Genomic DNA, 10,042 nt, shown 5'->3' on the forward strand with positions numbered 1-10,042 from the left:
CTCCTCCCCAGCCCAGGCCCTGGTTGGGGCGTGTGTAGGAGGCAACCAGTCGATGTGTTTCTCCCACATCAATGTTTCTGTCTTCTCTTCTCTTCTCCTCTCTATCCCACTCTCTCTAAAAAGATCAATGGAAAAATATCCTCGGGTGAGGATAAACAACAACAACAACAACAACAACAACAAAATATACACACACACACACACACACACACACACGCTCTGTGACCTCAGGGAAATCATAAAGTATTTAAGCTTTGGTTTTATCTTCTCAAATGAGAGTATTAGAAGAGCAAAGTTTCCTGTTGCAAACTCTAAAAACTCTACAACTCGCCCTAGCTGGTTTGGCTCAGCGGATAAATCATTGGCCTGTGGACTGAAGGGTCCTGGATTTGATTCCAGTCAAGGGCATGTGCCCAGGTTGCGGATTCCATCCCCAGTGTGGGGCATGCAGTGCAGGAGGCAGCCAATCAATGATTATCTCTCACCATTGATGTTTCTATCTCTCTCCCCTCTCCCTTCCTCTCTGAAATCAATAAAAATATATTTAAAAATAGATAAATAAATAAATAAATAAAAAACTCGACAACTCTATGAAAGCAGTTTTTCAATGTTAAGTATTATATAAATATTAATTCAATGCAAAAAAAATCTGTAATTATAGCTCAATATTATGACTGCTGTACAGAAAGGAGAAATATATTGTTTGGCTCTGACAGTTTTCTCATACATACACACACACCACCACCACCACCACCACCACCTTCAAATTTAATCCTGAAAGGTGGATTAGCAAACAGAAAATCCTCTTGTGAGACCATTATAAAACACCAAAAACTGGCGGAGTGGGGAAGTTTTTATAACTGGTTTGCAAGAGTCGACAAGAAATATACTAAAAAACAATCACACCAACAGACTCTTTTCTCCTTATTTACTACTTAGCTGTCTCTATCAGGAAATTCATTAAGAAGCTTCCAAGTCATTACATTCCTGACTCTACAATATTGGCTATATGCAAGCAAAACTGAGACAGCATTCCTGTCCAACTTCAAAAAATGCTTAATCAATTTAATCACTATCTACGGAGGAAGCATTATCAGTATTCTATGTATCCAAAACAACTTGAGAGAGAGATGTTAGTTTGCATTGAGGCAATAAAAATGGGGACTTGATATGGTCCCAAGGACATAAAAATTGAATACAGGGTTAAAGTGACATACAAAGAAAGTCTTCAAACCATTTGCTGATAAGTCAAGGGATTTAGTTAAACTCTGTACAAGGTACACATGATATTCAACATCTACCCAGATTACCAGCTAGAAAAGGGCTGAGGAATAAATCAAAGTAGAGCACAAGATTTTTTTCATAAAGCCATGTAGGAAATTTTTAGGTCTGAAAAATACGAAATAAGATGTGCTATTTTGTTGGTTGGGCATCATCCTGGACACCAAAAGATGTGCTATTCTGCTACTAAGTACCTATTTGACAGATATACTAGTATAATTTCAAACTATCTGGAGCCTACCTTGGTTATTTAATAAGACGGAGATTCCAATTACTGAGGTTCCTTTAAAGTAAAAATTTGTATTCTAAAACCGATGACTCATTATCTATGCCTATACTTCTAAGAAATACTTTAAAAACCATAATAAGCACCTATATTTGTAATTAGTCTAAATGCTACTGGGGGGGGGGCGGGGAGAAGCAGCTACTTACTGCCTAATTAGGAATTCAGCAGGAGAAATGCATCCCTATAAAACTGACCCCCAAAGGAAGCAACAACTGTTCCTCCATCATGATACCCAATCCATCCCACCCCATCCTTATCTTGTTTTATCTTTTAAATAAGCTTGTTTAAAAAAAAACAAAAAACCCCACAATTTACTACACATATTTTCTTGTTACTTAATAAACTATCTCATTTTATTTTGTATAAAAGCAAACCCTCTATTCAAAATCTCTTACCTGATAAAACAAGAGATGTATTTTCTTAACAAGAAGTAGAGGCCATGTCAATCCTGTGGGCAACCAATTAAAACCAACTTTTAGACTGCAATAGAGAATAAATGGAGGCAAAAATCAATGCAGGAAACACAAAACACGCACAGGCCACACTGAACTGTACATTACCAAGGTAAATCTGAAACCAGAGTACTTCATTAGAATGTATATAAAAAGAAGGAGAAGGAGAAGAAGAAGAAGACATATACCAAAATTCTATACATGCTTATTACCCAGTATTGCTTTCAAATTAGAGTATTTCTCAAAACATTATATATTTATATACATCAAGAACGTGCCACAAATTAGCCCAAGAATTAAAAACTAAAACAGTCGTAAAACTCTCAGCATCACAGCAGGTAAGTGCTTTTATCACCTGATGTTAAAGCAGTCCAGAAAATTTCCTAACACAAGTCCAACTACAAACTATTTTCTCAGGTTCGCACCAATTTTTTTATGAAAAAGCACAATAACAAGTTCGTACAATAACAGTACCAGGACAATCAATTCAAGGGTACCAATGAAAATTATTGCAATAACTCTTTCAATGTATTTTCCTTTGCACCAAAATAGCATCAAACATCAAAAATATAGAGACAGATCTGACTATAAGAACTAATTCTTAGTTAAAACCACTGGGGTTCAAAATATTAAGGAAAAGTGCCTTTTCTTTTAACATCCTAACAGTCCCAAGAAACTTATTTTTAAAAATCCCTAAAAACACCTGGCATATTAAGAGTACTTCCCAAAGTAAAAACAGATCACTCATCTTTCACTGGAATTTTTCCCAAACTGGTGAAGTAATGAACAATTCACAAGCAATATAAATGACCAAATGATTCCACAACTAGACTCAAAAGGTCATTTTTAATTCAAAGAAATAAAGTAGAAGAAAAGTGTCACTGTCGGGTATTAAGATTACTATTACAGTGATGCTCATTTTTAACTACTATCTTTCAAGATCAAGATACCATCAGTGACCTTAATATCATCACAAAAAGCAAAACATTTAAAAATTTTAGTGTTACTCCCAACTTTTCTAAAGGACAAGCTAAACATCTTCTAAGTAACTACTCAAATTACTCAAGAACAGTGAAATTGTTTTGCCACCAAAAGCTATGCAAATATCATATAAACAATGCCAGAGCATTGTATTAATCTTTTATATTGTATAAATTGATCCTAATGAAGTCTAAAGAGTTTTCAAACTCTTCATTTAAACAAGTCACAAAGGGAAATGTGAAACAGAAAAAAAGCTTGCTTTACATGGAGGCTATGAGCCAAAGAACCAGGATAATTTTCTAGATAAGCACTTGTGATAAACAGATGATCCACTACTGGAGGTTCTAATTAAAAAGATGTGTGGGCCCAGGACATGTGCCCTATGGGTAAGGGAAACAGTTTCCTTTGTCTCTTCCTTTCCAGACCTGAGAAAGCACCTTATGTCCATCTGGAAAGGAATATACCAAGTTTATTCCCAGAAATGTTTACAGAATTGCCAGAAATAACTGTAAAAAGAAGGAAACATCTCATTCCACAAGGAAAAGTTCAAAGGCCCAGGTGAACTTATCAGACACCTAGTTCAAGATTTATGTGTTCAATTTAAAGTACAAAATCAATCTTTAAAAAAATAAAAGATTAAAAAAATAAAAAACAAAATAAATCAATCTAGACAGAAATTTGTGAATTTCAGCAAAGGGGAAAGTCCATTTCATCCCATACCAAAGAAAAGTACACAGAAAGTTCAGGCCAGAAGCCAGACTTTCACTACTCTTGCTGTTACACTTCCACCTTCATATAGGCAAGGTATATAAACTGAGAACTAAAGTACTTTTGCTTTCCACACCTCATTTTGTAAAGAACACAATAATTTAATAAAGGCATCATTGTTTTTCAGGAAACTTACTCATTCCTGTGTTCTAAATGTCAACCAGCAACTGAATGCAGGATATCAAAATGAAAAATCCACTCCAATCACCTTAAACTTTGGTTAATTTTAGCAGGATAAGACAAACAATTCTATGCAAATACAGTTTTTACCTATGCCTAGAGTGTAAGTGTAGGGAAGGAGGAAATGGGCCTGATCTACCATTAAGCCCACTGTTACACTTCAGATCTAAAGCTTATTTTAGGTCAGGCCTGTGTGGCTCAATGGTTGAGCATCGACCTATGAACTGGGAGGTCACAATTCAATTCCCAGTCAGGGCATATATCAAGTTACAGGCTCAATCTCCAGCTGGGGACCTGCAGGAGGCAGCTGATCAGTGATTCTCATCATTGATGTTTCTATCCCTCTCTCCCTCTCCCTTTCTCTCTGAAATCAATAAAAATATATATACATATTTTTAAATAAAAAAAGAAGCTTTAGTAAATTTTTCCACTTTATGTTAAGGAATTAGTCTTAACAGTGGTCTTGCTTCAGTTTTACAAATACCACATACATAAATGCGCAAATTACAAATATCTGCTACAGAAATTATTATGACAGGGCAGATTTTCTTATTTACTAATCATTCCAATCACTTGGCATTTCAGAATAAAATGTCTGACAACAATCCTCTTTTATCAGGAAGCTAAGGCACAAACTTAACCATTTCCACTCTTCATCTGGTAATAAACATCTAAAAGTGAATTTTAACTTTCTTCAATAATTACTCTTTAAACAACAAGAACCAGAGTACAGCAGAGCTAAATTCTTTAGATTTAAAAGAATCAAAAACCAGTACCCCTCAAATGTTCACCTCAGAGATGAGCAACAGAGAAAACCAATCATAATGGGCATAACACTATAAGCAGCATAATCAAATTATGATAGGCATTACCAAAAAAGAAAACAAAACCAACCAAATAGAAATACAGCTTCATCCACTCGATTTTGTTCCCATCTTCAAATGGATCACATTTCAGATTCTGGGATCAATCTTAATGAAACAATTCTGATACTGAGGGAGATGTATCCCTTTGATAGCACACTTTCCCATTAGCCTTCAGTCAGTATTCAAAGGCAACAAATCAAAAGACATTTCTAAATAAGTTATTTATTCCTCCTGCAAAAAGACTAATATTAAATTTTTCAATACCCCCTCAAATGCCAACAAAAACGTTCATTATCTTCCTAGATTTAAACTTCAAAGTAACTATTATTTCTAACCTAGCAGACCTCATTCACCATCACTATTGGTATTAACATCTTAAAAGCTGGTTTTAAATTTAATTAACTAACTCTGCAAACCAAAAGGTATATGGGTGGTGATAGTAAAATCAGATAACTATAAATTAGATTGTTAGTTTTCTGCATAGTTGACCTGAAACATTTAACAATACTCATTTATCCCATGGACATTTATTAAGTACGTTTTGGGGAAGGATATCTAAAATCATCTTTTGTGCAACCACTACTGACAGAAGTTCTTCCTCTAACAGCTACAAAAAATATTCATCTAAACTGAATGATGGAGTGGGTCTTTACAAAATGGAATAAAAAACAGTATGAAATTGTCACTGGATTTCAACTCCTAGAACACACTGGCCCACAAAATCAAGTTTCATATCTAAAAATTGTACCAAGAGCCCCCAAATTTTCAATATGCAACAAAACATTTGGCATGTCAAATAAAGTGAAAGCCTGAAGTATACTGCTATTAGCACATAACAATATGTTCCAAGTAACTACCACAATGGTTTCTCAAGTTTCACATTTTCACCTAACAGATATGAATGTAAGAAAATTGAAATTATGCATTACAACCCATAAACAAAATTATCAAATATTTGATCGAGCATATAAAGGTGATATAAAAATGCATCCCGTTTTGTTCAAAATAACATTCCAGTAATAAAAGCACATCCTCTACTTTTACATAAACACACTAAACATTTCATTTTCTTCAAGTTACCATAAAATTATTTTAACCACCTGTAACAGTTCTTCCCAACTTCTTTTTAAGATTCTTGGAAAATACCTTAACATAATTACTTTCCACAACGTCCAGAAATTCTCCATTCTATCAAAGCTACCAAATTTCAAAAACAAGTACAACCAGTCTTGTATTATATTTCTATAATTAAAACAAAATAAGATCAACCTACATGTCCAGACTTGTATAATTTTTCTCAACTGAAAATGCTCTGAAACGCATTAACAATATAAACTATACAACGAAGTCCAAGGCAATTCATGTTCCTAATACTGCATTTGCCAAAAACGGCACCACTTTAAACCAGTCAAGCAAGGAGCTCTAAGAGAAATATTCCCGTCACATGTCTCCCCAACGAAACTTCAATTGCAATTTTTTTTCCAGTTATACTGAATAGCATCACCCTAATCTTGAATACAGAATGGTTCCTGCCAACTACCCCAATTTACATCAGGTCATCTCTGGGGATCCTGGAGCCAAAGGAGGATTTCAGAGTCCAGAAATCTCTCCTACAGAGCCTGCAACTCTCAGTATGCAACCACCCCCGGCATACGGCTTAGCGCTGAATAACCCAGAATAACCCTCACCCAGGACCCTCAGGTTTTTCACGGTAAGGCACACTTTGGTGGCACACATAAAGCCCATACAATTACAATCTAGCAGTTAAGCCTCTGCACTAGTGTCCATCTTCGTCACTAACCTGTAGAACCTGATCGCTCCTCCCACCCATTTCACGTGGCTGCAAAGCAGCACGACCAGCCTTCCCCAAAGAAAATTCACTCTCCGTCAAAAGCACCCACGTTCCACATCCCACCGGACCTTCGGTGCTGGCGGCTCTCCAAAGGGACACATACCCTCAAGGCTACCCCGCCCCAACGTCGGGCTTTGGGAGCATTTCAACTGCAACCCCCTCCACCTCCAGGCCAGGAAATCGGCCCGTTCTGAAACTTCTTCCCTAGACTCCCAGGAAAGCACCGACTACAGCTTCCTCCCCACAGGTGTGTCCTCCTTAGAGTCCCTTTTTCTGGTAAGCCACGGGGCCTCCTTCCACTTCGGGGGGAGGGAGTGTCCTCACCAAGATGAGCTCCTCACTGCGGAGCCCAGAAATGTAGTTATAACTCTGCCCCCTTCGGGAGCATGGAAAACCTTGCTCACGCAGGATGTAGGGATGCTTTCACTGCCGCTGGGCCACCCAACTCTGGCCTCCCTCTCAGACCACAGGTCGTCCTCCCTCCAGCCTCGTCTCCCCTTCAGGAAGCAGGCTCATCGTCTCTTGCGTCCTTCTGGAAGACTCTCAGGATTCAGGGGTGCAAGTGGCGGCCAGCAGTCATACCCGACCCTTTTGTGTGGGGCGCCCGCTGCGGCGGGCTCCGAGGCCTCCGAAGGCCCCGCCCCGGGCCACCAAGGGGCGGCTCGAGCCCCGCACAGCCCCGCCAGTTCCGGGGCTGCGGGAGTCTTACCGGGGAGAACTGCGCGGCACCCGAACCCAGAGCCGAGTTACTCCCCAAGAGAGCGCCTCCGCCCGCGGCCGACAGCCCCTACGCGAACGGCTTTCCGGAGCCTGCAGCAGCCACCACCTCCTTCGCCGCTTCACAAAATGGCCGCCGGCCCGCTCCGCAGGTCCGCGTTCCAAAAGGGGCGGGACTGGGTGGTGACGTCACGGGCGAGACGGCGCAAGCGCACTGACGTTTTCAGGCTAGCTCCCGGAAGTTTCCCCGGTGTGTGGCGAAAAGAGCCGTGAGCCCCTGCGAGCGACTCTTGCGCACTAGCCCCACCTTAGGAGAGTGACGCTTGTGGTGGGATGGGTCCGGTATCTGGGTCAGCCCCTCACTGCGGGGCTTTGTGCAAATTGCTTCGCTTTTTTAAGCCTTTGCGAGAGGAGGTAAATACCTGCTTCGCGTGATTGTTTTGAGAATTAGAAGGACCATAAAATGGTGCCTAGTGATGATTCCCTGACAGAAGAACCAAAACCTGATTCTTTTGCCATTTAAAAATTTCAATCAGGGGAGCCTTACCCACCAGTTTTCATTAACCCATCCACAGCTGCACTTCAGTATTATTTTATTATAGAAAAATTACTCTGATGCTGCTTTGGTCCAGGCCTCCCAGACTCCACTGCCCCTGCCTATACCCTACCCTATATACCCTATATAATAAAAGGCTATATGCAAATTGTCCCCTCGGGAGTTTGATCTGGAAACCAGGAGTTTGACCACTCACTATGATGTGCACTGACCACCACGTGGGGTGGGGGTGGGGGGGCGGGAGGAGGACCACAAGACACATGGCGGGCGACCAGCTATGGTGGGGCACTGAGGGAGCAAGGGAAGGGGGCGGGGCATTGGGCCTCTAGTATATTCATGAATATATGTTCATGAATATCACCATAATTGAACTAATTTTCCAAAGTGAGGAGTCAACTAATAAAAACAGGGACTAAATTTCCACAACTTCAACATGCCTGGTGCTGGCCCAGTGTGCCAAAACTAGCAAATTAAAAAACCAGGCCTGGCTCACTCTCTCTCTCTGGAGCACCTACTGGCCTTTCCCTTCCCTTTCCTTGCTCTCCAGGACCTTTGCCTTTCTCTCACCTAAGCTCCAAGGGCCCTCCTGCCCCTGTAATTTGTTTCCTGAGCCTATGCAGCCCCTCTGGCTCACTTCTACTACCTCTGTAATTTTCTAAATAAACTTTCTCTTAAAATTTCAGTGAAAGAAAAGGTCACATTTTTAAATTGATGAGAGAGAGAGAGAGAGAAACATTGATTTGTTGTTCTACTTATTTATGCATTCATTGGTTGATTCTTATATGTGCCCTGACTGCCGGATGGAACCCATAACCTTGGTGTATTGAGGTGATGCTCTAACCAACTGAGCTACCTGGCCAGGACCAGGCCACACTTAAACGAAATCTATACTTTATTAAATATACTCTTTGTAGGTATAATATAGTGTATTAAAAACAAAACCTACTAGGCACCTCTCCAGGGAGCATGCCCATGCCTTTCTTCCCTCTCAGGTATGCACCTCCTAAACTGTAAGGGTTGCCAGGAGACCTACAGCCCCGGGGAGCAAGGGGCAGCTGCAGCTCATCCCAAGATAACACCCTGAACCTGTCTCTGTCTCCAAGGCCCCTTTTCTCTGACTTTCCAGTGAGCCTAAGTAAGCCTGCCTAGGCTCATTTCTTTCCTATAAGGTTTCTAGAGAACCAAAGCAGCCCCATCTACTCTCTCTCCTGATGCTTCCTTTATCCTAAACCCTTTCTGGTTTCACTGTCCTCAGCTTTAATAAACATAATCTCAAAGTCACCTGGACTCATTTTGTGAAAACTTTCCTGCACCGAGTCAAAAGGAAAAAAAGAAGAAAAAAACTTACAAAATGCAATGTTGTGTCCAGGATTGGATCCTGAAACAGGAAAAGGGCATTAGTGGGAAAACTGTTGAAATCTCAATAAAATCTGAAGTTTAGTTCATATTATTGTACAGATGTTAGTCTTAGTTTTGACAAATGTACCAAGTTAAATTAGAGGAAGTTGGGTGATTAATATATAACTGTACTATCTTTACAACCTTTTGCTAAATCTAAAATTATTCAAAATAAAAAAATTTATTTAAAAAACTTATATAATTTCATCTCTTCCTCCTGTCCATCTGCATTCACCATACTTTAGACTAGTGAGTGGTTCGTAACCTTCCTAATGCCGCGACCCTTTAATACAGTTCCTCATGTATGGTGACCCCCAATTTCATTGTTACAAATTGAACATAATTAAAGCATAGTGATTAATCACAAAAACAATATGTAATTATATATGTGTTTTCTGATGGTCTTAGGCAACCCCTGTGAAAGGGTCGTTCGACCCCCAAAGGGGTCGCGACCCACAGGTTGAGAACCGCTGGACTAGTGGCTTTCAAACTTTTTTGATTATCACCAACATAAGAAATACATTTGCAACTTGGTATATACATGCAAATAAATAATTTAAAAATATGTATGATGTAGTCTAATTTATTTTTCTCTCATTTGTTTGTGTTCTAGTAACTATCCACCTATGTCTTCAGATCCACAAATGGAAAAATCTCTACTCTAGCTGCATTGTCCTTCTACTGGTTTCTCAAACACACCATGCT

At 39.7% G+C, this 10,042-nt stretch overlaps 1 protein-coding gene across 9 annotated transcripts in view; it reads right to left on the reverse strand.

The window, feature by feature from the left end:
- The window catches only part of CPNE1 (copine 1), a 39,641-nt gene extending 31,919 nt beyond the window's left edge, over positions 1-7,722 (reverse strand). The window contains exons 1-2 of one of the 9 annotated variants that reach the window (XM_006089465.2): positions 7,376-7,563; positions 1,963-2,015 (exon numbers count right to left, since the gene is read on the reverse strand). The gene's annotated coding sequence lies outside the window, so the exon portion shown is untranslated. Of the gene's footprint in view, positions 1-1,962; positions 2,048-6,990; positions 7,340-7,375 lie in introns of those variants that run through there. The other 8 variants (XM_006089466.2, XM_006089464.3, XM_023754422.1 and 5 more) reach the window with 8 other exon arrangements.
- Between the last annotated feature and the right edge of the window lie 2,320 nt (positions 7,723-10,042).

Source organism: Myotis lucifugus, unplaced genomic scaffold (assembly GCF_000147115.1).
Source record: "Myotis lucifugus unplaced genomic scaffold, Myoluc2.0 scaffold_60, whole genome shotgun sequence".
In the NCBI taxonomy this organism is placed as follows: Eukaryota; Metazoa; Chordata; class Mammalia; order Chiroptera; family Vespertilionidae; genus Myotis; species Myotis lucifugus.